The sequence below is a fragment of the Lynx rufus genome, unplaced genomic scaffold, assembly GCF_022079265.1.
Source record: "Lynx rufus isolate CCGP_SWC_20201006 ecotype Redwood Valley unplaced genomic scaffold, mLynRuf1.p SCAF_14, whole genome shotgun sequence".
In the NCBI taxonomy this organism is placed as follows: domain Eukaryota; kingdom Metazoa; phylum Chordata; class Mammalia; order Carnivora; family Felidae; genus Lynx; species Lynx rufus.
In genome coordinates this window covers 33906550-33918654 of record NW_025814828.1, presented here as the reverse complement: position 1 = coordinate 33918654, position 12105 = coordinate 33906550, and positions in this window count along the sequence as shown.

Genomic DNA, 12105 nt, shown 5'->3' with positions numbered 1-12105 from the left:
GGTTCAGGTCATGATCTCACAGTTCATGAGTTTGAGCCCCGAATCAGGCTCTATGCTAACAGTGAGGACCTTGCTTGGGATTCTCTTTCTCCGTCTCTGCCCCTCCCCTGCTCATCCTCTCTCCCTCTCAAAATAAATAAGTAAACATTTAAAAAAATATACTAGCATATACAGAAATGACTACTAGTTCAAATAGAAATGACTCGTTAGCAAGCAGGTGTGTTAAGAATTCAAGGAATTTGGGGCGCCTGGGTGGCTCAGTCGGTTAAGCGTCCGACTTTGGCTCAGGTCATGATCTCGCGGTTCGTGAGCTCAAGCCCCTCGTCGGGCTCTGTGCTGACACCTCGGAGCCTGGAGCCTGTTTCAGATTCTGTGTCTCCCTCTCTCTCTGACCCTGCCCCGTTCATGCTCTGTCTCTCTCTGTCTCAAAAATAAATAAACGTTGAAAAAATTAAAAAAAAAAAGAATTCAAGGAATTTAAACACCCTTCATACATTGTTACAACCTGAATAAACTACGTAGGAAAAGGTGACACAATTCTTGCTAACCTGCACAAGAATTTCACTCACTTTTTTAAAAAAATTGTTTTTTAATGTTTATTCATTTTTGAGAGATAGAGACAGAGCATGAGCGGGGAAGGGGTAGAGAGAGGGAGACACAGAATCTGAAACAGGCTCCAGGCTCCGAGCTGTCAGCACAGAGCCTGACGCGGGGCTGGAACTCACAAACTGTGAGATCCTGACCTGAGCCGAAGTCGGATGCTCGACCGACTGAGCCACCGAGGTGCCCCAAATTTCACTCACTTTTTAAATCAACTCAGAACTCGGTGGCACAAAATATACCTATTTAAAAAATTTTTTTTAATTTATTATTATTATTCTTTGACTTGCTTTCCTACAGAGAAAGCAGGAGAAAGCAGGAAAAAGGGATTCTTTGATTTTTCTTCAGCTGAACTGGTGATGGAGAAACCCCAAACTGGGCAAAAGGCAAGAAACTATCAAAGTGACTGCCTTCTTTCTCTCCAGTGAGAGCACCTTGTCAAGGTGGGTAGACAGATTTCAGGAGCTCTGGCCTCATGGCTGTGATTGTATTTCTCCATGAAGATACAAAACCCCCAGGCCGCCTCTCCAGCTGCTGGCTTCACTTCCCTCTGTGTCACACCTTCTACGTCAGGCATGAGGCAGAAGATACCACTGAATTTGGATAGATGTCCCTGGTATGGGCAAGAAACTTTCATAATAATCTTACCTTTTAATGAAAAACGCTGCAGACTGTTTGCCTAAAGGGCAACAGATATGACGGATTGACTGATGCTCACCGTCTTGCCTGTCCAGATTAATTTTAACATATAGTTGTTTTGAACTTTAAATACTATCTCCCACAAATCTCATGGGACTCCGTGGGAAAGGGCACATTTATCCTCATTGCTGGCCCCTGCCTGTGAAGTTATTAATGACCCTTTCTCTTTTTCCCATGAAACTTTTGGAGTTGGTCTGTGCCAGGTTGCTGGCTTGAGAGGCAGGGGGCAGGTCGTGAGTAGGTTTGGAAGACATGTGGCAGTCACCCTTGGGCTTTCCTGGGGGGATTGCACTTTTTTTTTTTTTAGAACCTCATTTTTAGGAGAGTAGAGAGAGAAGCATAAGGTTGTGGTGATGTTTGCGTGGAAGTCAACTCACTACCAGCCTTTGGGCTGACAGCTCAGACTTCATCACCGTGTTTCAACTGTGATCTAGAAACCAGGCTGTGGGTGAATAGCAGTCCAGAGAAATGTCTTGGCCCCGAGGGTTCTCCTCCCGACGTGGCCTAAAGGCACAAACACACGTCCTCGAAGATGCCAGCGGGACTGTACTTACCGAAGACTCATGAGGAGAAGCTACTGGTGGCCTGGAACATGTGATCTTAGAGAGGACTCTGTGAAGGGAATTTTTAAAAATCTGGATTTCTCATTGGTTTATATTATGATTTCCGAGCCATTGTGACTTCATTTTTGGAAATTCTTCATTGGCAGTGATGCCCAATACTTTGGCTTTATGTCTCCCTCTACTCTTTGTCACGACCACCCATCCCGGGAAAACTGTCACATTAAGGAATCCCTGTCTTAAAAGTTTCAAAAATTTCTTGCAATTTATTCGTTTTTTTCTCTCAGCATTTTTATTTTTATTTTTTTTTTAATTTTTTTTTCAACGTTTATTTATTTTTGGGACAGAGAGAGACAGAGCATGAACGGGGGAGGGGCAGAGAGAGAGGGAGACACAGAATCGGAAACAGGCTCCAGGCTCTGAGCCATCAGCCCAGAGCCTGACGTGGGGCTCGAACTCACAGACCGCGAGATCGTGACCTGGCCGAAGTCGGACGCTTAACCGACTGCGCCACCCAGGCGCCCCTTCTCTCAGCATTTTTAAATTGACGTATAATTAAAATACAGCGTTATGTTAGTTTTAGGTGTGCAACCTAATGTTTCAACAATTCTACATTACTCAGTGCTCACCACTGAGTGTAAGTGTAGTCACTAACATTTTTGCAATTTATTTTCTTTTTTGAGAGAGAGAGAGAGAGAGAGAGCGAGCAGGGCAGGGGCAGAGGGAGAGGGCAAGAGAGAATCTTAAGCAGGCTCCATGCCTGGCATGGAGTCCAATGCAGGGCTCCGTCTCAAGGCCATGAGATCATGACCTGAGCTGAAATCAAGAGTTGGATGCTTAACCGACTGAGCCACCCAGGCACCCCTTGCAATTTACTTTTAAATTTAAAATTTCACCAAGGCTAGAGATTGCCTAGACTTATCCTTATCCCAAAGCACCTGTGCTCCCCAAATATCTTCCCAATTGTTGCAATCAGAATCAAGAAGTGAACATTTGGAAGATTAATACGCATTGTTTACTCCCAAAGATCTATATGGCTAATATAAAATTATTTGGGGGGAGGGCCTGAAATAAAGTCTATTGATCATTTCAATCCTTGTTCTAGCTGATACAACAGCAATGATGTTACTGTCTTCCCCCTCCCCCCACCATTTTTGTACCTATGGGAGCATGTCTTCCTAATAATAGTGGCGGTATGGAGGCGCCAGAATCAGGAAGATGAAAAGAAATTAGAGAATCCTCAAACCAAGTCACGATTTCCTGTTAACAAGGATCTTATGGAATACAGGTTTGTTGAAACTCATAGAAGCTGAGAGTAGAATGGTGGTTTCCAAGCGCTAGGGAGAGGGGGAAGTGGGGAGTTGCTGTTCGATGGATAGAAAGTTTCAGTTAAGCAAGATGCGTAAGTTCTAGAGATCTGTACATCATGCTTATAGATAACAATACTGTATCGCTCACTTATAACTTGTTAAGAGGGCAGATGTTATGTGTTCTTACCACAATAAAAACAGAATGAAGATTACGGAGAAGATTACAATTCTTCATTCAGAACAGCTTGATGGACTAAGGGTTGCTCTCGGGCAGACAGCCAGGTTTTGGACTTCCTGTCTCTTCCTCGGAAGAAGGCCCAGCACAGATCTCTAACAAAGAAGGGTCAGGGTCTCTTTTGAAACGAAATGCTATTAGGTCAAAAGAACTGGGTGGATAGAGAATCACTTGTAATAATTTATCTCCAAGTGGTTTGGCTACTCTGTATTTCCCCATTGACCCTATGTGCACCTGTCGACGGGCAGTGGGTATCTCCACGATTAATTTGTGTGAAATGGTACTCCTGTCTGGGGTAGGAATTCCAGGTTTGCAACATAAGCACATTCTGGTATTTTCAGCTGTCGTGGACGCTGGGTTTGGAAGATCACAACTCTTGGAAGCCTTAGCACCTTCATCTATTAAGTGAAAGAATACCTTCCTGCTGAAGGTACTGGCTTAGGCTTCTTGCTTGTTATTATGGGCCGGCATGCATGTCCCACAGCCATAAGCTCGGTGTGGCCTGCTTCTTGAGCAAGAAAACAGAACTTCGCACACACCTTCTCTTAGCTCCCCTCCACTTGTTCTGTTAAAGCAACTCTGGGACCACAGAGAACGGAACACACTGGAATTAAAAAATAGAGTCTGTGCTTGCCTGTTTCCGTGATTCAGTATTCATTTAAAAAAAAAAATCGGCAACGCCTGATGCAGAATGAATTTGTTGAACCATCTTTCTGGGAGACAGAGGAGGTGAAAGGAAGAAGCGCCCCCCCAAAGGTATCCTCTTCTGAATGTTCAGCCACCTTCTCCCCTCCCTCAACAATCCCCTGCTATTTGCTTTATGACTTAACAAATGCATAAGGCCATTCTGTTTACTGCCTTCCGCGGTTTGAGCGATCCATGTGGCTTCCTCCCCTGGAGGAATCTCACGGATAAATTATTGCATACAATTACATAAAATAAATTTAAACTGGATAGGGTGAGTAGCAGGCAGGCTGGTCGGAGTGTTTCTACTGAGTTAATCCCTGGTGAAGAGGGAAAATCGCTGCATATAAATGAGATCTTGCTGCTGTCTACACCAGCTGATAAATGATACCATCTGCTGGAAAGGAATCCTCAATGCCCTCACCACTCCCCCCGCCCACTTACAAGAATAGCCATTCTCCATTCATTATGCACTAGCTTCCATACACAAGGGGGATGCTGGACTGGGGTGTGGTGGGAGGCTGTCACCTCACCCCACTGGTAGAGGATTCTAGTGAATTGACTTATACTATAAACCTGGTTCTCCAGGTGGCCAAACAGCCCACATTTTCAGGACACTGATCATTCTTAGGGTTCAGTCTGTGGCCTAAATCAGTGTTCTCAGACTTGGCTGTACATCAGAATCCTCCGGGAAGGTTTCACTCTCAGGTGATTCCAACGCACAGCCAAGTTTGGAAACCAGTGGCCTAAATGAGTACTTCTCAGATTTTTGTGAATATGCATCCCCTGGAGATCCTGTTAAAATGCAGATTCCTATTCAGATTTGGGGCAGGGCATAAGATTCTATGTGCGTAACAAGCTCCTGGTGAAGCCCCGCCCCCTCCCCCCCCCCCCCCCGCCCCTGATCTAGGCCACATTTTGTGTAGCATCATGATCTAACTCCGTGATTTTCAAACTTTCTTCTGAAAGCTATGAAACCCTTTCTTCAACTCCAATCTCGCCGGCAAGCCCCATATACACAACACATAGAAACGTTGTGGTTCTGCAGGGGAAGGGCCAGAGCTCGTCCACGAAGCTAGTCAACCATGATTATAGCACACACACTCCTTGTGAAATGTGCACACACGGGCACAGTTGTTATGCTCTTCCGTATGAAGTTAGCTCTGCTTTGCAATGGAATAACCTTGATTAGTGATTAACTGAATTTGTGGAAGTGTCTTCAGGGTTCTTATTGGGGTGGGGGGAGGTTTGCAGCCTGGCTTACACAACCATAAATGGCTGGTTTCCATCCATCCACGCAGCCACCTGTAGCACACTGCCCAACCCAAAGCTTCAGGTGGACCTCAGCTCACATCTAAATTAATTCCAATGAGATGGTGTCAGAGACTGACTGCCCAAGCTCAAAAACAAATTCAAACATATAGCGCAAGTTGGACCGTTTGATGTCATCAACTTCACCCATTTTCATTTTCTTTCTAAAATATATCACTAATTTCGTTCATTCACACATCTATCACCTGCCTGCTTCCATAAACATTTAAGTCACACGAGGCCAAAGGCCTGCTCTGTCTTGTCACTGTTGTAGCCCCATATTCAGAAGTGTGCTGGGGCACCTGGGTGGCTCAGTCGGCTGGGCGTCCAACTTCGGCTCAGGTCATGATCTCACAGTTTGTGAGTTCGAGCCCCACATTAGGCTCTGGGCTGACAGTCTGGAGCCTGCTTTGGTTTCTGTGTCTTCCTCTCTCTCTGCCCCTCCCCCGCTAGCACTCAGTCTCTCTCTCTCTTTCATAAAAATAAACATTAAAAAAAATTAAAAAAAAAGAAGTGTGCCTGGCACATAGTAGGTGCTCAATAAATATCTATGAAATGATTGCATTGATAAAGTCCATCAAAAGTTCTTGTTTCTTTTAGTCCAAACAAGATTGGTCTGGACCTTCCCTTGATTTGCTGTCCGAGTTGGCCTCCCTGCCGTCACCACTCTCTGGGCTTCTATTCTTTCAGCCCAGTGGTCGTTGACAGCTGAACTGAACAGATCTGTAGCTCCAGAGACACATGTAAGCTGGCTACATGAAGATGGAAGTCACCAGCATATACCTGGCAACTGAAGTCACCGGGATGGATAAAATCGCCCTGGAGGAGAGCGTGCAGATGACCCAGGCTTGAGGTCTCGTGGACTCAATCCTTAAAAAAGATTATTTCCCATGCTTTGCCATAGGGCCCCAACATGCCCCACCCCCCCGGCACACAAACTTGCACAGCCAGACTATCACAAGTGCCTTCGAGCCTGGAATGATTTCTAGATGCGTGCTATTCTGGAGAGGACTCTGGACATACTCATTTATCGGTTCATCAATGTCCCTTTAAAAATGTAACCTTTCTGCTACCAAAGAAATTACAAAAGAACCAATATCAACCCCACTGCTCCATTCCTCTCGCTGCACCAAGCATCATTTAAAAGGATCCTCACGAAGTAAAGGCAATGGAAGAAAGGGTTAAAAATCCAATACCAAGTCATCTACTTTTAATGATTTCTCCTCAGGGTTATTTTACCAAGAGGTGTGTAGCAGTACAGAAATGAGACAATTACTAGGATTTTTTTTCCCAAAAGAGAGTAGACACGCACAAATGAGAAAATCTTCCAAGATAAGGAAAAATAGTTTTGATATATTTGGAAACTTGCAGCAAAACTTGATTTTGCTGACCATAAGGCATTCTAACTCCTAAAGAAAAATATTTGAGGAAGCGGTGCAAAAAAGAAAAAAAGAAAAAAAAAGCAAGCCTTGGCCAGTCACGAAAAAATGAAGATAGTGGAAAACACCAAGGTTAATGACAGTGGAGTGTGAACTTACCTGTACAGAACCCTTCTTCCTTAGTTTAGTTGCTGTTCTCGGTTGACTGTGTGTGTCATTCAGGAAGTCCCAAAGGGAAGCAAATCTAGCTGTGCCAGGCAGCCTGTCAGATGGCCCCCAGTGATCCTGGCCGGCTGGCATTCACACCTTTGTGTGATTCCTTTCCCTTCTGCATGGACTAGACTTAGTCCCTGACTTCCTTTTAGAGAAGTGATGGCATGTCACCTCTGAGGTTAGGTTATAAGAAAGTGGCTTCTGTCTTAAACGTTCTCTCTTACTCCCTCTCTCTTGGACCTCTCATCCTGGGGCAGGTCAGCTGCCAAACTCCCCTACGGAGGGCCGGAGCAACCCTTGGGAACGCCCCTGTGACGAGGGACCAAGGCCTGTCAACAATCACCTGAATGAGGCTAGAAGTTGATTACCTTGCCCCAACCTGAGCCTTTAAAGGAGATCACGGCCCCAACCAATAGCTTAACTGCAACTTCATGAGACACCTTGAGAACCAGAGGCACCCGTCCAAGCCGCACCTGGATTCCTGATCCCACAGAAACTGTGATAATAAATGTTTGTTATTTGAATGGCTACGTGATGGGGTAATGTTTAATAAATAAATAGGAAACTAGCACAACTGTATTCCTAGAAGGTATGACGTTGACCTTTTCACTATCAAGGGTACAAACCTAAATTATTCTACTAAAAAGATTAGTAGCTTGCATGATCTGCTATATACATAGAAATTAATCAACATCTTCTCCACATACCCCATAGTCTAAATCCAGTAGGTCTCCTATTACTCTTCTTTGGATTAAATTCTATTACTCCATGGACACATCACACATCCTGGGTCAAAAGGATCCAAGAACAGATCAATTAATTCCTCCTAGCCCGGTAGCTCTCTGCGACAATCAGTACTGGGTAACAGGTCACGCTTTCTGTGCATACATTGAGTCTTTCTTAGCCTATTTATGCAGGTTATCTTGAAGGTTCTACTAGGAGACAGAGGCCACCACTTTTCCTCCTCCAAGAAACAAAAATCTGAGGATTATAACTATAAATCTAAATAAGAATCCAGGTTGGATCACACCAGTACTACTCAAGACATGAAAAGTTATTTATATTGAGGACAGTGGGAGAAACTATGACAAATCCATGGGATAAAAATAGTAATACATTCAATGGAAAACAAGACACGAGGCAAAAATAGAATGCCACAGAATTCTAGAGATAAAACAACAAATAGGGCTCAAGGAACAACTAAAATAAACTCAGACAATATATGTCCAGAGGACCAGTTCAGCTTCTGGCACATAGTTTAAGGACTTGGAGTTCATTCATTCGTTATTTATAAAGTAATTTGAGAACCTAAAATGGTCTTTCTTCTTTGCTAGTCACTGTGGGGATATAAAGGCAGTATTGACATTGTCCTCACCCTCAAGAACACTATTAAAAGATCCTAAGCAACTGTGAGTGAAATTACTTACAAATGAAACAGAGAACAAGGGGACAACATGTAATACACTGCAGATAACAGAGTATAGGTCCTGGCAACATGAAACACTGGGGGGAAAAGGAAGCCATATACACTAGGCAGAACCTCAAATACTGGATAAAAAATGTTTAAGAATTAACTATACATGGGGCACCTGGGTGGCTCAGTCGGTTAAGCATCCGACTTTGGCTCAGGTCATGATTCAAGGTTCCTGAGTTCGAGCCCTGCATTGGGCTCTGTGCTGACAGCTCAGAGCCTGGAGCCTGCTTTGGATTCTGTGTCTCCCTCTCTCTCTGCCCTTCCCCCACTTGTGCTCTGTATCTCTCAAAAACGAATAAACACTTAAAAAAGTTAAAAAAAAGAATTAACTATACATCTAAAGACAAAGATGAATCACCAAGAGACAGAAACAAAGAAACTTAAAGCTAGAGCAACAGGCTCATGAATGGTGTTCCATCAATGACCAGGGTAGAGGGTGTGGTGGGATACTGGACCTAACATATTCAATGCCTTGAGAGTTGAACCCCTACAGGGGATCAAGAGACATATCCTTGGGCCCACACTGAGCAATGATCTGTATCTCATGACCTTGCATAAATACAGTGAAGGGGAAAGTAGAAAAAAACCTACAGAAATAACAAGCATATACAGGTGTGCAGTCTAAATTTATACTATCTATGTTGTGTAGGATTCCACAAGCTGAGAAGCAACTATAAAATCTGGTTCTGGATCAACAAAACTTCTGGGTGCCTGGCTAAACACATGCAAAATCTCTCTGCAGGGACAATTCTATAACCCAGATGGCATGGTATTACCACAGAAAAACCAATCCACTCTAAATGTAATGTGGTATCCTGGATTGGGTCCCTGAACACAAAAAAAGGGCACTAGAAGCAAAATTGGTGAAATCTGCATGAAGTCTGGAGTTCAGTTAATAGCAATGTACCAGTACCCGTGTTGGTTTTTAAATATATGAGAATAATGTAAGGTGTTGACATTAGGAGGACTGGCAGGAAATCTCTGTATTGTCATTGCAACTCCTGCCTAAATCGAAAATTAGTCCAAAATAAGAAGGTATTTTCAAAAATCCTCACTGAAGAGAAGCTTACTTACACAAACTCAAAACACAAGAAAACAATCTACTATGAGTAATAGTCAGCAAACATAACATACAAGAGGATTAGCACCCGCAAACTTTAGATACTAGAATATCTGAAAGAAAGGATAATGATAGATGAGTATTAGAGACAAGCTGAGAAGTGGGCAGAAGAGGCCATCAAAGAAAAAGAACAGAAAGTTTTAAAAAAGAAAGTGAAAATGACAAATAATGAGACAAAATTGAGAAGAGAACTGGAAGACATAACTGAGGAAGTTATCCAGGATGCTCTCCAAGAAATAAAGACATGGGGGAAAAAAAATGAAAGGCTCTAAGAGGCAAAGAAGAAAGTCCATTATATATGGAAGAGGATCATCAAAGGCAAAGAGTTGTACAATGATTTAGTGAGTCGTTTTTTCATTAAGATTTAGAAAGAGAAAAGTTGGCAATTAATTAAAAGTATTAAAACACTCAACCCAAGAGCACAAGGCTAGCATCACTGTTGTATTAGGTTTAAGATGCTTATTTTTTCCCAGGGTGTTACATGCAATGATGTCCCGGGCTATCCAGTATTAACCATGATTCAGCTATCTAAGGGAGGTCAGCATGCAATTATCTTTTCCAACACCTATTAAAAGAACAAGACCTAGTCCTGGGGGGTGGAGGAAATGGGGACATGTTGGTCAAAGAGCACAAATTTTCATTTTTGTAAGTTCCGAGGATGTAATGTACAGTGTGGTGAATAGAGGTAACAATACTGTACTGTATATTTCAAAGTTTCGGGGCACCTGGGTGGCTCAGTCGGTTAAGCGTTTGACTTCCGCTCAGGTCATGATCTCATGGTTTGTGAGTTCGAGGCCCGCGTCGGGCTCTGTGCTGACAGCTCAGAGCCTGGAGCCTGCTTTGGATTCTGTGTTTCCCTCTCTCTCTCTGCCCCTTCCCCACTCGTGCTCTGTCTCTCTGTCTCTCAAGAATGAATAAATGTTAAAAAAAAAATTTAAAAAAAGTTTCTATGCAAGTAGATCTTAAATGTTCTCACCAAGACAATAACAAAATTGGGAATTATGTGAAGGATGTGTTAACCAACCTTATTGGGGTGAACATTTCACAATGTATACATGTATCACACTGTACATCTTGAGCTTACACAATGTTATATGTCAATTATATCTCAATAAAGCTGGGGAAAAAAAGAGTCTTCTTTTTTGAGAGAGAGAGAGGGGGACAGAGGATCTGAAGCGTGCTCTGCGCTGAAAGCAGTGAGCCCGATGCGGGGCTCAAACTCACGAACCACGGGATCATAACCTGAGCTGAAGTCAGACACTCAGTTGAGTTACCCAGGCACCCCAAAAAAGTCTTAATGGCAACTAGGGAGAAATGATAAATGACCTCAAAACAAACAATTAGACTTATTATTAATAACAGTGAAAGGCCAGGAATACTTTCAACTACCAAATTAGAATTTTAGCCCCAGTTAAACTATCATTTAAGAGTACAAATGACATGCCGATTTTTCAAAGACTGAGATAATTTAGCACATATAAATAAACTCCTTGATAAGCTAACAAACATGTACTTCAAAAAAAAAAAAAAAAACAAACCCAAAATTGAACCCCAAAGGATGAGATGCAAGGAACAGCGGTTAAAGAAACAAAACAGAACAAAAAACTGGTATGCAGGTAGGTAAATCTAAATAAACCCTAAAAACAGTGATGGTCATGATTTATTTTGGGAGACAGTAGAAACACAATGTCAGGCAACAGAAGCATGGAATTTAAGTGAGAACTGCCTAGAATTAACACACTCCAAGGTCTTTGTGTTATTTTGGAAGAAGATAGAGATTCTGATTAATTTTATATTTTGGGGCACCTGGGTGGATCAGTCAGTTAAGCATCGGACTTTGGCTCAGGTCATGATCTCACTGCTCGTGAGTTCGAGCCCTGTGTTGGGCTCTGCACTGACAGCTCACAGCTAGATGCTCAGAGCCTGCTTTGGATTCTGTCTCCATCTCTCTGCCCCTCCCCCACTTGTGCTCTGTCTCCTTCTCTCTCAAATATCAATAAACATTAAAAAATTTTTAAAAAGCTTTATATTTCAAGTACACACATTAAGAAATTAAGATTAACCACTAAAAGAAAAAATATAATGTATAGTTTCCAAAAAAAAAAAAAAAGAGGCAGGGAAGAGAAACAAGAAAGAAATGTAGACAGGAAACAAATGTGCTAGAGATAAAACCAAATCCTGTATATCCATAATCACAATCCATAACTGGATTAAGCTTTTTGGTTGAGACTTTCTCATATTGAGCCAAAGAAGAAAATATGCAGCTACATGCTGTTTAAGAGATGCATCTGAAATATGACACAGAAAGGGCTGGAAGCAGAGGGGTCTGGAGCAATAGCCTTGCAAATATTCATCAAAAGAAAAGTAATCTTAACATTTGTAATCGTCAGCCAAAATGAACTTTAAAAGAAAAAAATCATAATTAGGGATAAAGAGGGTCAGTTGATAATGACGAAGGAAATAATTCATCAATGAGACATAATCATGAACTTGCATGTCCCTAACAATATAGCTTAAAAA